Source organism: Orbicella faveolata, unplaced genomic scaffold (genome assembly GCF_042242905.1).
Source record: "Orbicella faveolata isolate gen_17 unplaced genomic scaffold, um_ofav_v1 contig_48, whole genome shotgun sequence".
NCBI lineage: Eukaryota > Metazoa > Cnidaria > Anthozoa > Scleractinia > Merulinidae > Orbicella > Orbicella faveolata.
The window spans coordinates 3,032,866-3,050,000 of NW_028301578.1; the positions used below are offsets into that span (position 1 = coordinate 3,032,866).

Consider the following 17,135-nt stretch of genomic DNA (forward strand, 5'->3'; position numbering starts at 1 on the left):
TTTTGCTCGGAAAATAGATGTATGCAAATAGGAGATAGGCATCGGAAAGACGCGATAGAATTCCAACCGAGGTTTTCCTCCGACAACAACTCCAGATTGGGCTCAGACAACAATAAAAAATTCGCTGTTCTCATTCAAAGTGACAAAAGAGTGCGCAATCGCCAACATCCTCGCCGTGAATATGAAGCTGCTTAGTTTCGAACACATTAAAGATACTGCTGATGGATTTCTTAGTTAATTGCAACGAGTGTTTTGATTTCGAAGAGCGCGTAGCAGTGAAAACAGTGGTAATTCTCGTCTGTGACGTATCATTTTAAGCTTACTTCTGCAACTATGAGGGAAGAAAAAACTCTTGCAATGCACCGGTCTGTTCTCTTATTGATGATAAATTTCGTCATAACATTGTCAATGCAGTCTGTGGCTTCACTCGGCTACCCCTCGTCGATTCTTTGCTGTATTTTGTTAATTAGAAATGTTCTAAACGAGCAAGGGACTGGGTATGAAAATTGAAAATTGATTAATTTGAAAAACTGAGCCTGTGATCTAAAAGAAAATGCAAGCGTTATCAGTGAAGTTTACCAAATGTCTCTATTTTTGGTGTACATACAAAGATGCAATACGCTTTTGCAAACCTGTGATTGATGAGAGCGTTGTATGGTTTAGAGGGAGAGGTGTCGATTTAAATATTCGTACCCAGTCCCTTGCTCGTTTAGAGCATGGCTAATTAACAAATATTAAATTTTATTAGCGAAGGGAACTCGGAGTTGCAACGATTTTCAAATATTTGACTGCAAATGTCCATGAGAAAGAAAGAAACCTTGAAAGACTTAGAAGGAGCAAGAAACTTCAAAAATGAGTAAAACAGAATCCTGATGGAAAATAGTACTAAGAATGCTAATGATGTGCCGTTGTGGTATTGATTAGGTTAGTTGCATTGCAAATTGACCACTGGCTGATGGCTACCATCTCTGTTTAGACGTCCGCGCGTCTTGAGACATTTCACTATGCATTTAACATCAAACGAACAGCCAAAGTAGATACAAAAAAATACCTCTGAAAGGAAATGGAATTAAGAGCCTAGAAAGCTACTGATTATCATCACGGAATATAACAGTCATAACAAGTATAGCCTACTAGAAACAGCCGGGTATTCTGAGATAGTCGCCCAAATGAAATAAGCCATTTTGTTGGGGCTTACCTTTGGTGATTGGACGAGTCGGTGAGAGTAAAGATTTACTTTTTAAGGTTGTTCACAGCTCAGCTGAAGAGCCAAGTTTGCGTTTCAGCAAAGAATCAAGTTTGCCCGTCAAAGAATCACCAGAACCGCTGTTCTTCCCATGCATTTGAAAGAACTAAGTTTGTATTTCAAAGAATTAAGTATACGACTAAAGTTTACGCTTCTAACAATCAAATTTACGTTTTAATGAACGCAGTTTGTGTTTCAAAAAATCAAGTTTGCGTTTCAGAGTCAAGCTTAACTGTAAGAAATGAAGTTTTAGTTAAAATAATCAGGTCTTTGTAACATCATTTATCGCTTTTATCATCGTACACCACACTTGGAGCTAGATTTTCTTTAAGGATCGGCTTGATGCCTGTTCAGTCATCTCGAACAAGCTGATTGGAGGTACGAGAATTTTATTTTGTTACGCTATGATCGCTATCTTTTCTTTTTTCTTACTTTCAGTAACTTTATTGTTAGCTTCGGCTGTATATGAGGGCTTAATTTCGGAAACAGAGGAAGTCGGAAAAAAAAATGGCCAGTTATTTCTTTTGTCTAGGTTGTTGTCCATCACCAATTCTTATTATTGTCTATGACCACTATTTACAAGAAAACCAAGTACAGTGGCTAGTACTTTCTCCGAAAACACTTTTAAGCAAGATCAAAAAGAAGATATGGCAAACTGGAGCAGTAGTTAGGTAGGATAGCATGTCGTGTCGTAAAAGCAATTCACTCATTTCTGTCTAACATCATCTTGTTACCTTTTCTGTATAGCAACTTTGAGGGAGATAAAAGGGCAATTTACAAACTGGAGCACTTAGCTAGGATAACACTTCCTGTGGTAAAAGCAGGTCTCTCAATTCTGTCTTTCATTTTTTAGTTGATTTAGGCATTTTCATTGCTCCATATTAGAAACAATGGCGCGAAAGCGAACCGAAGCTGTTCTCTCACCATGCTTTTTTTTTTTTTTTGACATTTTTCGTGCTTTTGATAAACATCGAGTGTCCTGATATCAGTTTGCTCGACTGAGAAAAAACTGGCATCAAAATGGCTACGGATGAAATAAAATCCACCACCGCGTGAGCCAGAAAAGAAATGGCACTTGTTTCGTACAGTTCTTGTAATTATATGATTGCGTGAATCGAATTTAATGTAAGCCCGTTTAACTTCCTCGTTTGTTAAGGTTTTCCCTAAATTAAATTATTTAAAATATTCCATTAAGGAAGAGATTATTGGAGAACAGATAAGAACTATGTCAAACCATTTATTTCCTAAGTATATTTTCGCTGATTTACTGAAAAGCTTGCGCTGATCATTATGACTGATTGGCGACTTTGCTGACATGTCAGTAAATACTGACATGAAGACTCGAACTGACATAGAGACTCATGTAGTATGAAGGACTAGTTTTAACATCGATGTTTCTAAGCAAAACTTGAAGGGTTTCAACAGCAGGAAAATATCTAACCGATGATATTCAATAATCTTGCTGTGTCCTCGACGAAAAACAGCATTTCCTTGAAGACAAAATATAATTTGTGGTAGACAAAATGAGCATAAACAAATATCACGCCTCCGCCGAAGTGATTCTAGGAATGGCTCTGAGTTGCTAACATCACGAGCTTTTGTTAGCGCCACTTCCATATCAGTTTGTCTTCGCTGAAAAGGGGAAATAAGATACGTTTTTCACTTTTCTTTCACAACTCAGTAATAAATATAGTCTTCAAGGAGAATAACATCGAAAGAACCATTTTCTCATATAGTGGACCACGATTCACCGTGATCTTTGTATCGGTGGCTTAATAGTTTTGTTTTATTATACTCCTGTACCACACCGTTAAAACCCCAAGTAAAAAAAATAACAGCAAATTAAGGTTAAGAATACAAACTAATACTCTAAAAATTTGCAGGATTAAGTGCATCTTTAAGCAGTTGCTAAGGCAGTTCTCGTGGCACAAAAATATACCCGAGAAGCTGTACTGGAGTGAAATTTCCTGAAGAAAGGAAATCCACAGCAAATCGTAACACAGCAAAAATGGAAATATCTAGAGAGACAAATGGGTAGTGTGGTAAACCAAATAATTTAAAAGCTTTTAAACATGAGGTTAACAAAGCTCCTAAATGTTATTGTTGCTAGAGCTGAAAAGTTATCGTCATTTATTTCTAAATTTGTAACAGCGTTATAAATTATTGCAACAACTTCCGTGTACTCCCTCGCCTTGAACAACACTGCAAGCTATCAAAGGTCTTGAGCACTCGCATTTCACAGTTGCACGCTATACAAAGGGACAGATATGAATATTACATTAAAGGAAAGAAGCCGACAACAGAAAATAATATTTATCTTAACGCTCTATTGCACTTTTTCATGGTGAAAACAGCAGCGTGTGGCAACCACTTTATCTTAACCAGAGTGCCATTTTAAGAGTCTGCGATCAAATTAAAATGATCTGTTAAGGTTTTTGATCAGTTCTAATGATTATTTTCCTTGCTTCCCGTCAGTGGATTTAGCTTAATACTTAATAATAAAGAAAGAAAGAAAGAAAAAAACAAACAAACAACAAAAAACAAACCAATAAAACTGACTCTTTCTTCCTTACTCGATGTGCAGGTACCTTAAATATATTTAGTTTACGTTCGTCGAAAATATTTTGTCGTCTTCCGATATGTTATCAATCATGTATTAAATTACCGAATTAGTGTATGTATTGCATTTGCACCAACCTGGGTATTTTAATTTCAATCAATTCTTATTCTTACTATTGCTAACCACTACTTCCACATCATACATACGGCAGCCGAATTGCAGGTCAATTAAGTGCTGCGAACAGCTTGACGAAAGGCTGAATCACAGGGAAGGGGGAGGGGAGGGGAGGGGAAGGAACACAGCTTTACTTTTATTTCTGATCCATTCAGTGAACGCCCAGTCTTTAGGATTGTTAATATCACAGCCTCCGCTTTTCAGATCCAGTTTAGGTAGGCACTGCCCTTTGTAATTGTTAGTGATAAACATTACGTCGTCTAGTTTTACTATCTTAACATTAAAAAGTCTGACTTCGTGCTTGAGCAACTCTTATAACATCCTGTTTTTTTTTCTGTGCCGAAAAGCCTTAAGCGGATAATTTTGTCGAATGTTCTTAAAAATTGTAGAATCTCCTTTAATACGACATTTCTTTTTTTCACTTTTGTCCATCGTGTCCCTGCAGTAAATATAACATAGCTCTTTATATATCTTATCCATTTTTGTTCACTTGTGCCAAAAATACATATATGTCATTGGCCGGCTGGGAGGTCTGTATAGGGAAAAACTGTGACCGAGGTCACAGTTTTTCACTATACGGACCGACCCTAAACCGGACAATAACATGTTTATCTTTTTTTCTTGCGGTAAATTAGCTTACAAGTGGGTTTGTTTACGCAACTTTGTCATTGAATTGGCTTACGCGCCGTGCACAAACCAATCCTAAAAAAATCTAACTAGCGAACGAGCAAGTAACTCAGATACTAGACAAGGTAAGATGTATTAAAGAATAGATTTATTCCGAAAGTGTTTTTCCGGTGTGAAATTTCCGGCAAAGATTGAAGTTGTACTACAAAAACAATTTCTGTCAGTCGTTGCGAATCACTCGAAATCAGAGTTTTCTGCCGTAAATTGAGTGGCAGATAGTGAGGAAATTCGTTAAGTGTATTCCACAGAAATTCTCTCAAATACAGCAACGATCAGAGAGGTAAACTCGACTGAAATTGAGTCATTTTTTAATTAAAATTGTACAGAGAGAGACACGCAGGATCACGCGCCATTACAGCGCCGAGCTGCAAACAGCCAAACAAACTCTCACAACTTCAAAAACCTCAATTGAATTTACTTACAGTGACTTTCCTTGCCATTTAAACGTGAATAGAGATGAACTTGCGTTGATTAATCGTCGATGGAAGTATAAAAAGGGCGAAAAATTGACGATTACCGCTAATTCGTTCACGAAAATAGATCAACTCGACCGATTCCGCCCGCTGTGGCGATCCGGATGAGAAAATTCCACCCGCTCCCGGAACCAATCAGATTGCAGGATTTGTTGAATTCCGACCGCTCACGAGCTGAGAAAAAGATTAATATATTTATTACGACTCTGTTGGTCAAAAATAAGTTTGTACTTTAAGGATGGCAAGAAAGTCACTTACTATATAATGTATACAATGTCGCTGTTTAAAACACCATTTGGAATTAAGTACATTAAGTTCTTAAATCGCAGTTCGGAGCCATTACGCCCCAACAGCTAGATTCCTTTGCGATTACGTGTTTCCGCACTGTGCGGATCTTTAATGGATTTTTAATGGATTTTTCTTGGATCGCTGCGAGCTAATAGTTTGTCGGGCAAACAAACAATTTCAAACTGCTCAGTTAACCTAAATATCAAGCTGACAACAAACGAAAATTGCAGTCGGTAAAAGCGTTTCTCAAAAATTAGTTAAGCTTATATTTGGATCAGTTTTCCGAAGAATTGAAAACAAACTGCACATGGTTGAAGCTTTTGGTGACTGAACTCTCTGTCCTGCACAGCCTCTTCGGCAAAAGAAAAGAAAAAAGAGCGAGAGTGGAGAAGAAAATGAACAAACACCCGTGGCTTTGAGCTGTTTGAGATGCGCTTATTCAATAGTAGCTCTGTGGGTTACGTTTTCCTGAACTTGAATAACTTTTAACAATTATCTCTGTTGCTTTCGTTATTTAGTTAAATAAGCTCAAGTGAAAAGAAGACTGAGGCCTAAAGGAAAATGTTAGAAATTTAAGCTTATATTTGTGCACGATGCAGTCTTTCCTTCGAGCGGCTGTTTCTTGAAGAGTTCAATTGACGATCGAGCGACGAGCGTTCGAGCAAAACCAAAACCCGGGCCGACTGAAATAATTCATGAGAGGCTACCAATATATGATAAAACTTCCTTTATTAAAGCTCAGAAAAACTATTACCTTTGTAACGTTTTTGGAACAGAATAATTTCGTATGTAAGACTTCACAAACAGAGGTTTGTTAAAGCTCTCATGTTCAAGTTTTGTTGGGCGAAAGAATTTAAATGACTTTCGATGCCAGATTAGTTTTACAAAGAAAGCTTGTGCTGAATTTTATTGTCGTCAAGTTGCTAGAAAATTCTCTCTAAAATTCCCGCAGTGCATTACTAACCTCGAAAGGTTGATTCAGACCAGTCTGTTGTTTTTTGGTCCGTTTCCGAGTGCTGAGTGCCTTTAACCTGTTAATTTGTTCAACCAGCCGATTCAACTCCTGCTTGCTCAAATTCGCAAATCTCTTAGATGGAGGCCCCGCAAAAAACTTACGCTCGAAATTTGGTAGCTCACAGGAATAATACGTATTCCTCAAATCCGGAAGAATTATTAGATTTTTTGTCAACATCGATGAAAACAGTTGCCGAGAAAAAGTACAATTAAACAAACTGACGCGCGCGTGCAACCCACGGGCAAATGGATCAAGCGTATTAGCCAATCAATACGCTCGCTTCCCTGAGGCTGTTATAAGAAGACAATCTAAGCAGTTCAAAATGTTATCGACATTAATGTGGTTTTATTATTCTTGCGCAAAGCTGGCATTGTCTTGATTGACATGCTATTGTTCAGCAATTCATATTTAATCTAAACGTCTGGCCTAGAGACTCTGTATACAATTTGCACCGCATCTTCTTCGGCGTTTTGCACTTTCAAAGGTAAGACGAATTCTCATTTTTGATTGTAAAAACTAATACCAATAGTTGATATTATCATTTTGCCCTTTTGTCTTGAGAAAGGCTCTACCTACAACAACAAAATTGACAGTAGTAACCATTTGCACAATTAATCTCAGCCAAGAAAGGCCCTCTCTTGTTAAATCAAAACAAAATCGGCTAAGATGTACAATCAGCGGATAGCTAAATCGTTATGCATTCCATTCCTGTCCCGTCATTCATAAACCAGCCACAGGACACGACAGAAAGGCGAGAATAAGTTTTAAAGTTGTTTAAGCTCAACAAATTCGGCATTGCTGAAAATACGTGGTAGCCGATTCAGAATCGTGAGGTAACGATAGTGTTGGGCATATCTTATAAAAAGTTCGTATTCCACTCGTATCGATCTCTGTGAGTGTACCGGCGAATTATTGGTGCAACCTGAAAGAATAAAGGCGAAGATGAGGCCTGCGTCGGGCCAAAATGTCCTTACATCCGGAGCTTAGACTGCTTTTTGTAGCATAAAGAGTCTAGGAATATTTCTTTCTCTACCTCCCCTCCCCCCCCCCCCCCCCCCTCGGATGAGATGAGTGTGCATCTACATCTAAATCTACATCTACATCTACATTTACACTTAGTTAAGTCGGTAAAAAAAGTGACATCTCACACCAACTGCGAAAGCTCTAGCCAGTTGGCCACGGACATTAATTTGCTATGTAAATTTGCTTTGAAACACCAAGTTTAAACACGAGCTAATCAAGCGGAAATGTGCGCATTTGTTTATATAAATTTCAAAATTTGTTCTCGACATTTGGTATTGATTGAAATGATCTCTTTTGAAAATATGTTTAAACAGTGCACAACAGTTTTTAATACCGTGTAAATAAAATACCTCGGCATAAAGTTTTTGTCACTTAAAATTCTAGTGGATTCCTTCTTAACACTTCCCACGTTCATTAATGAAATGTTGGCTGCCAAAACAATGCTTATTTAGACAGCATTGTGTAACGAACCTGCCGAAATCTCCTAAACAAAAGATAATCTGCAATGATTTGAAAGGCTACACAAATTTTCGCCATTATCAACCTTCGGCAGAATTCTCTTGATGCACAAAAATATTTTTATCATCTGCGGAAATCATCGGAAGGCTTTGAATGAGCTTAGCCCATGTTTCGTAAAAACTGCAGAAATTTTCTATAATCTATAATCCATAACAATCGCTCTCCTTTCCAGCGTTTGCGCATGCGTCATTAAAAATTGATTAACCAGGCGAACGTCTGCCGCGAATTATTCGTAACTGTTGCAAATTCAAAGAATAACAAACTGCAGCCGTCTAGCAATATTAGCAGTTACATCAAAGAGAAGGCATTTAAGACGTTTGTCAGCGACCGATACTTTGCCAAATTTCAAAAAATCGAACAAACCTCTGTAGCTACATTTGTAATAACCATCAGAGATAAAACATGTAATTAAAATTTGTATTAGATGTGTGAGGTTAGGAGAAGAAAATCAGGGAATTTCCTTTTAAGAGGAAGACCAATTTTTTTTTATTAGACAACTGGCTCTGTGACATCTTATAATTATTGGACGCCTTATAAGTAGCTATTATTAACACATCGTAATAAATCGGATCCGATTTACGTAACTTAATAGGTATGAGGGCTGGAGACAGTTCTCATTTCCCTCTCGTTGTTATACGGAATAATGGAAACATTTTATTTTTTTTTTTTTTCTTCAAATGTAGGTAAATAGTCTTTGTCGTGGAGTAAAATATTTGTGGAGTTGTAATGCAATGGAAATTAGAACGGTTCTGCCGATATGACTACAAGTTATTCTTGTTTGAGTAGCTCACAATTTGTCGTCTGACAACGTTCGTCTTTGTCATGTAACAACATATATTGACCAAAAAATTTGATCATTTTAGCCACTTATGGTATAATCAGTGCATGATAAAGAAACGCACAAAGAACTATCAATATGTAAGGTTTCTAGTCAGTGAAGAAGGTGACAACAATTCCTTTTTAGTTTTCAGTTCAAAGGATTTACAGGTAACTCATATTTTACATAACTTGAGGAGTATAGCTAAACTTTCTTTGAAACAACTAATCCACCACCGTGAGTGCTTAGTTAAACCAGTTTTTTTTTTTTTTTTTTTGCGTCCTAAGGGTTTAAATATTCCTTATTGTTTGGGGAAGAAGGCAAGTCTGATAGAAGAATTACCATCAAACGACATGTTGTGCATTTAAGTGGACGTTGGAACCTCTCTCCCGTCCGGCTCTATAAATTTCAATGCTTCAGGATTGATGACTAAAAAAATTATAAAAAAATCGGATTATTATCGTTTCCCCTGAAACTTGGAGACATAAAACTAGAGATAATTACCTAAGCACATGGCTAGTTTCACGTGGAATGCTTCAATGTGGCTTACATGACGACATTGCGAAATCACCCAATTTTAAGTCAAAATGGCGGCGTTTTGTTGAGCGAGCGATGTCCATGATTTCAACGTCCTGAAGATGTTTTCGGAAGCGGACAACATTCCTAAAGGTATTTGAAGTAAATACGAATGTAATTTTACGGTTAGCAAGAAATTAGAAGCGAAAATTTTAGGTAAGTGAGCTTGCATAACCTTCGCCATGTGCTACTCAAATCCACGCATGTTGTTCAAATGCGACTAAATTCCCTTCGGACCGCCGTTTTTCCGTTTGCAATCTCAAATAATTCTTGAATTATGTGTCTTGAATCGTTTTTGGGATCGTAGAGCTCAGGAACTTTGGAAAAAAGCTTCGTTTTGTTGAGTAAACACACTTTTCGAAAAGACGCGTAACTCGATTTGAGTTAATATTCAACTGGCTGTTGCCATGGTGACGGAAATGCGAGATTTTTAATCAGATAAAAAAAAAATATTCTAAAAAATTTCGGTTTCGATGGTTTTTCGCTCTGTTTTCAGGATATGTTTGCTGATAAATTAGGAAAATTATTTATTTCAGCATCAAATTTGACCAGTGGAGTGGAAATACATTTTTTAAATATTTTTTTTACATTTTTTCCTTTTTTTTTTGTGAAGTTTAATTTATTTAAATTGTTTAAAAATTACTACTAGCTTCCATGAAGGAAAGCTTTTTTTTTCTAGAGAGTATTTTTTATGCTCTTTTAAATGAGATATAGTAGATTATTCTCCAGTAAATATTTGCTGAGATATTAATGAATAACCTTATGACCTTTTCCACGCCCATTTTCTTAAGTGGACGAAAATGAGTTTAAGGGAACTTAGAGCTATAGATTATTAGAGAAAGAGTTGTAGATTATTAGGAAAAGAGTTGTTCGAAATTATTTATTTAGTGCCCGGATTGGGAGCCAGCCTGCAGGCATTAAAACCTGATATGACGAAAATAACTTCTTGCAGAAATGTTATTAGCAACGAACATACGGCTAGTGCTATTTTGTCGCCTTTTGAGAGAAAGGAAAAAAATTATACGGTTCAGTTCAAAACGTGATTTTATTGTATTTACAAACTTTCAACACAAAAAATTATATTGTTTCCAAAATCCCAGCGTCGGCTTTATTATTAAGACATTCCTAGAATTTCGCAAATTTCAGCCTCGATATTCTTGTGAAATAGATTCTTATAAGAAAAAGAAAGAGTGAATATGTCAATTGGGACAACGTGTTAAATACAAAATAGCGTTTTAAATACAAATATAACACGCAGTCTGCAGGCTTTAGAGAAAAGACGGAGAGATACTATTTTGTAGCGATAGCAGCCTTTGCTATTATGGGGGGTGTGAAATGAAAGGATTTGGCCAAGGAATTTGATGTTCATGCTGCCATAACAACTATGTTTTGTTTCGTTGGCCGGTTTCATATGATTTTTAAAGTTTTCTGCGGTAGATCTAAAGACTAAATTTACCCTAGTTTTCGTTTTTCTACTTTTTCCATTTCCCCTTTTTGAAATATTCATGGCCTTGCAATTTTATAAAATTTCCAAAATGACAGATGTGAGTCAATGCATTTTTAACGCATAGCTTTATTTCCATTTCTTCACATGACAATATTTTTGTAATACAGTATTGAACACAATGAAAACAAGAGTTGCGTGGTATTTAAGCATAATGTTTTGCATAGGGCATCTCCGAGTGTGTCATTAAAGATTGATTGACGAAACTAACTTTCGTTACGATCAAATTAATCATGTCGGTTGCAAAATTCAAAGAAAAAAAAATAAACAAATCGCCCCGGGCAGCCCTCGCAATTAGCAATTTCATCAAAGAAAAACCATTACAGATTTGTATAAGAAGTGAGGGGGTGTGGCGCTAGGAGATAGGAGAGAAATATTGTGAAGGAACATAATCATGACGGACGTATTACGTTAACAGACAACGTAACAGGTTGTTGGAGATCTCACTTGTTATTGGATGCCTGAAGAAATTAAGAGTAATATATTGCGATAAAGCGGAATTACTTGTACGTATGCAGACTGGAAGCGGTTCTTTTTCTCACTGGTCGCCGCGTTTTCGTATCTTCAAAGGTAGGTAAGTCGTCATTGTAGCGGCAAGTACCAGTATAGCATTTAGTCGTATGAGGTTGTAATGGGGGAACTTAAAGTGCAACTAACTCCCAACTTTTTTTTTCGCTTATAGAAATCTCTTTGTTTTTCTGATCTCCGCTGCGAAAAAATTATCGTTGTAGCTATTTTCGTTAACTTCCTATGATTTTTCAAAGTTTCTAACAATTGGCCGTTTCCACGCCCCATGGCCGAGCAATAGCGAAGAATGGGACGAGTTGGCCTGTGACGTCATCGAAGGACTAACAATGCTTTGCTTATGAGGAAAATGTATGCGAGCATGCGATAGTGTGATTTGAAATCGTTACAGAATGCAAGGTAGATGTGTTGTTGGAGGGAGTAGCAGTGCAGCAAGCTCAGGAGAGAGGTATCCTCTTTCTTCGATACCTTTGCATCGATGGCACTCGTCCAGAAACGAGAAAAAAAACGAAAGAAGTGTGCTGACTTGTGCGAAGTCGGACCTAAACAGGGAGCCATCGAGCAGTTCTTCGATCTCGGGTTCGCCGATACTGTAAAAATCTAAAGATTTTCAAGGCCAGTATATTATACTCTAGCTACTAGTGCACAGCTCGACATCGTCAGGGTGGATAAGACACGAATTTGGGATGAGCTGAGAGCCATCTGACTATTCTATCAAAACGAGCCCCAGACTCGCAGACCAAAACAATGGAAACCAGGCGAGATAAATATACGGCAAATCAATGGCATCGCGTTTTTTGCCCTTGAAATAGAGAGTATTGTAATCAAATAGTCAACGACAATTACGTCCCACAACGAAGTGATTAAGATTAGTGAGGCTTCAAACTGCTGGACTAGCTATGTATTTTTGGATTTTACATACAACCACACGCAAGCAACACCCACGAGGTCAACAATGCGGCTGAGTTTCTTAAAGGCCCTTTCGTATACACAATTGTTTTGTTCTTTGAGCAAAGAGATATATCTGTTTCAGTTGCAAGCTTATGACAAATCAAGCATTGATAAGTATATATAAGGAAAGTAAAACAAACCATAAAGATTCGACTTTACGGACGGAGATTGTGGCGCTGAAAGGAGAATGAGCTTATTTTCGACCGAAATGCAACACTCAGGTTATTAGCGTACTAAAAAAGAATCTTAAAACAGAAGAACAGTGAAGAAGAAATGCATTCATTTATACCATACTGAACCTTTTTGTCAAGATCTTGTCGAACGATTTTTAATTACTAGAACGAAATATGCAAATTTGTATAACTCGCAATGTTTATGTTCGTACAAACAGACCAATTTCGATATATTAAAATTCAGCCTAAAACAATAGACCTCAGCACGAGGCTTCGGGGAATACACCCCAAAAACTCTGTAGTTATTCCCCGGAGCCTCTTATTGAGGTCTATTGTTTTAGGCTGAATCTTGATATATCGAAATTGGTCTATTCAGTAATTGACTTTGTATACACACGGCCAGTCGGTAATAACGAAGCGAATATATGCATGTTCATGGACATTTTTATAACTCCTCGATAATTGTAAGTTAACTCTTCATCCGTGGTTTTAACCTTTACAAGCCAAAAGAACCGGCAAATTGTCGATACGATCGTGACTGGCAGTGTGGCGGGCTCTACTTGCAACCCGCGCTTCGAAATCGAAAAAAATATATATACATCGTAGCCGTGCTAATCGTGGCTAGACTCCGAATTGTATTGCTAGATGATACAGTGCTTTCATTTGATTTAAAAGTCCTGTCCGTTTTCGATAAAATATGAAGCACAAATACCCCAAATATGTTTTCACAGCGCTCGAAACCCAGTCAAACGTCTCTTGATTGTTTTGAGCCATGTCCTTCGATGACGTCAGAAGAGGCCCGACCCAGATCCCACCATGCTCGGTCGTGGGGCAAGAAATTACAACTTTAAACACCTGTGGAATCGCAGGGATTTTATCAATCGAGATAATTTTTTCGCTGAAAAAATAGGGGTTAGTTGAGCATTGCAATGGCTCTGCACGTGCGTTTTGAGTCTTGGCGCAGTTTCTTAGCCGTCTTCTGAGAAAGAACAGCGTAAAATGACCAAGTTCTGCGTATTTTGGAGAACGCGAACGGCTAATTTTTCGTACATTCTTTTGGAACTGAACGCTGTTATTGCATATTTAGCCTGAGCAAGATTTTAGCCCGATAGGTGCGCTGAACAGGTCTACGCAGTTACGAAATTCGAATGTAAAATATAAATCCATTATTTACAAGTCGTCGTCTTTGGCGTCGGCGTCGTCATTGCTAAAGCTTCCGTAAGCGACGAAGACAGTGGCGTCCAAGGGACATCTCTTGGTGAAAACGGATTTATATTATACCTTCCAATTTGGTAGTTATTTAAATCTGTTCAGTACACCGATCGGTCTAATAATCTGCTCAAGCTGAATATGTAACGCCAACGGTTAATTCCTAAAAGGAAATGAGATATTAGCCGCAGAACTTGGTCGTTAATCACTAAATGACTGGACCCAAGAGACAAATTAAACACAGTTTTGTTTCCCCGAGACCCTCAATTTTCCCAGGGTAAAGCCAAAGGGAACATTGAAGGTAAAGTTTTGTTCACATGGTTTAATTTGACCATCCAACGTGAGTCGTGTTCCTCCAATAGGAAAACGTGTTTGACGTGGGATATATAACAATGCACGTTGTTGTTTCGCAGCGGCGGCTACAAAAATTTTAGAACGCACGTGCAGAGACACCTTTGTATCGATGTAATCATAGAGGAATTTTCAATTGAGAGTCCTAATAATGAAACCAAGACTACTCAGCCAATCTCAAACTGTACTAGCAAAATATTCCGTACGATACTTTGTGCCCTATCTTTGGAACAAATTAGACCATAGTGATAGAGAGAACTTATAATGTTGATTTTTTGTGTGTCTCGATACAGTTTTTTTCTGGACCATACCAAGCATTTTTAATCAGCTTTTTAACAGTCTTACCTTAATGGGATTGATAGGGAAATTGCACCATGCCAGTCATTGGAACTAGACTGCAGTTTGGTGTGATGGAGTTCTTAATCCTCGGACGAACAAGGATCCCCCGTCCCAATAAGGTTTTTTCAAAGTTTTGAAAAGACGATTTGCTTTAAGGGACTAAAACTTTCAGTAGCTGTTCCTTCATTCTCTTAATTAATACGCCAATTATGTGTCCAACACTTTTGACGTTGCCATGACAACAATCAAATTTTAAATTTCACATTATAACATAGCCTTAGCGAAGCGCGCGTTCTGATTGGCTAATACGCTCGATCCATTCGCCGGTGGGTTGCACATGCACTCACGTCAGTTTGTTTATTTGGACTTTTTCTCGGCATTTTTCCGATCGATGTCCACACTTTATAAAACATAATTTCTATTTTTATTCTCCTAAAATATGGAAAAATATCATGATTCTTCCGGAGATGAGGAATATTATTCCTGTGAGCCGCCCATTTGCGAGCTCAAGTGTTTTTTTTGCTGGGCCTCCATTTGCAAATTTAAGCGAGCAGGAGTTGAATCAGCTGGTTGAACAGAGGCATTCGACACTCGGCGACCGACCAAAATAACAACAAACTGGTGTGTATATCAATCTTTCGAGGTTGGTAATGCATTGCGGGAATTTGAGAGATAATGTTCTTGCGATTTGACGACAATAAAATTCAGTATAAGCTCTCATTGTAAAACTTTTCTTGCATCGAAAGCAATTTAAATGCTTTCGGCGAACAAAACTTGAACTTGAGAGTTTAACAAATCTCTGTTTGTGAAGTCTTACATACGAAGTCTACCTGATCCAAAAATCTTAAAGGTAATCGTTTTTTTTCTGAGCTTTAATAAAGGAGGTTCTGCAGTACCTCCTTTAATAAAGGAGGTGCTGCATTCATACTGCGTTCGGTTCGTACATACGACCTCGGTAAAGATTTTCCCATACAGACCTCCAGCTCGGTTAATAAGAGCTAAATGATTGTTAATCAGTTTATAATCAGTTTATATAATCAGTTTTTACATTTCCAAGTTGACAAGCAGGAGATTATGTGTACCTTTATTTAGGGAGGCGCGGTGGTCTCATGGTTAGTGCGCTCGTCTCCGGATCGAGCGGTCCGGGTTCGAGCCCTGGCCGGGGACATTGTGTTGTGTTCTTGGGCAAGACACTTTACTCTCACAGTGCCTCTCTCCACCCAGGTGTATAAATGGGTACCGGCGAACTTAATGCTGGGGGTAACCCTGCGATGGACTAGCATCCCATCCAGGGGGGAGTAGAAATACTCCTAGTCGCTTCATGCTACAGAAACCGGGATAAGCTCCGGCCTGATGGGTTACTTGGCTCGCATGCAGACTTTACCTTATTTACATTATGGCATATGCCTACACTATTGGTAAAAGGTAATTACCCTATATATATGTATATATATGTATATATATGTATATATATGTATGTCTGGATTTATGAAAACGGTGTTAAAGACTGAATCAGGTGTTTTTTGATTTTTTTTTTTTTTTTTTTTTTTTTCATTTCTTTGTTTTTGTTTTCTGCTTTCGCTATGACAGCAGCTTGTAAATCTTACCTAGCATGAAATGTAGGAACTCCTTGCCGCATGTTTCATTTATTTAGGTATTTTTTTCATTATTCATCGACCCTCCCCTCCCCCCCCCCCCCTTTTTCAATTTGCGTTAAGTTTAGCCCAGGCTACACTCGTCTGAATTCAGTTCGCGCGGTGACTCTGACAAGGAGCGACCGATTAGCGTTCTGTATTTGCTGTCTAAAGGAAGTCTGCCCGAGGACATCATTAAGTCCAATGAAGGCCCAAGTCTAACGATTTGCTAGTAAGCGTCGTCCATTATCGTACCTGAGGCGGGCCTGAGGACATGTGTAAACTGTACGGGTCACATTTAGTCCCGTAACAGAAGGCCGTTTGCCCTGTGGCGATAATGTTGTGCTTGCTTTAGACAGCAAAAATCTTTCGCCACATCAATTTAGGGCTTAGACGTGCAATGGACTGGACATTTCTAGCTGCTGTTGGCGTCATTTGCTTTGAACTTTGATGTAGCTAAAGACTTAGAAAAAAAATCTGTTGAAATCTGGATGTGCCATTCCGCGCTCGACAAAATTGAAGTACATCCGGGACATTGCTATTTGCGAGCAAAACATGGCCACGAGGAGAGAGAAGAACATGAGTTCAAGCGCTGATCGTGAGTAGAATTTCCTTGTTTTATCAATTTTAGGCGTTCTCGGCTTAGCTAAGTATCAGAACTGTCTGTGATTCGCTAGCGCGGAAGAAATTTATTTGCGTGGCTTCCGGGCGATAATTGACGTAACGACAACATGTTGAGTGTTCGCTTACTGCTAACTATGGCCTAGTTTGTCTGAAGTTCAATCGATTCTCGATGTAGGAAGCTCTTGTTCAGTCCATTTAGGACGATGCAGGCCTTTAGAAAGCGATAGATTAGCTCTCCGCCGCGGTTTTGATATCTGTACGTTCGTGTTGATTTAGACTCCAATTTCATGTTAAAAGCACTCTTAATTAAATTGTACAATTCATGATTCAACGAAAAGACGGTGAATTTAGTCTTCCTGGCTTCAAAAGGCATACAGGAGAGTTATTTGCTGTTATTTGAGCTACGATAAGCCTCGTGGAAAGCTAGCTCTAGGACAGAATTGTAGC

General features: G+C 38.2%; 2 protein-coding genes across 3 annotated transcripts in view; one reads left to right on the top strand and one right to left on the bottom strand.

Moving 5' to 3' along the window:
* LOC149095962 (uncharacterized) overlaps positions 1–17,135 on the bottom strand; it is a 302,109-nt gene that overhangs the window by 233,976 nt on the left and 50,998 nt on the right. The window lies entirely within an intron of this gene.
* The window catches only part of LOC149095983 (somatostatin receptor type 2-like), a 73,628-nt gene that overhangs the window by 30,217 nt on the left and 26,276 nt on the right, over positions 1–17,135 (top strand). The window contains exon 1 of one of the 2 annotated variants that reach the window (XM_089280996.1): positions 6,863–6,927. The exons of the other annotated variant lie outside the window; for it this stretch is intronic. The gene's annotated coding sequence lies outside the window, so the exon portion shown is untranslated. Of the gene's footprint in view, positions 1–6,862; positions 6,928–17,135 lie in introns of those variants that run through there. 2 annotated transcript variants of the gene reach the window in all.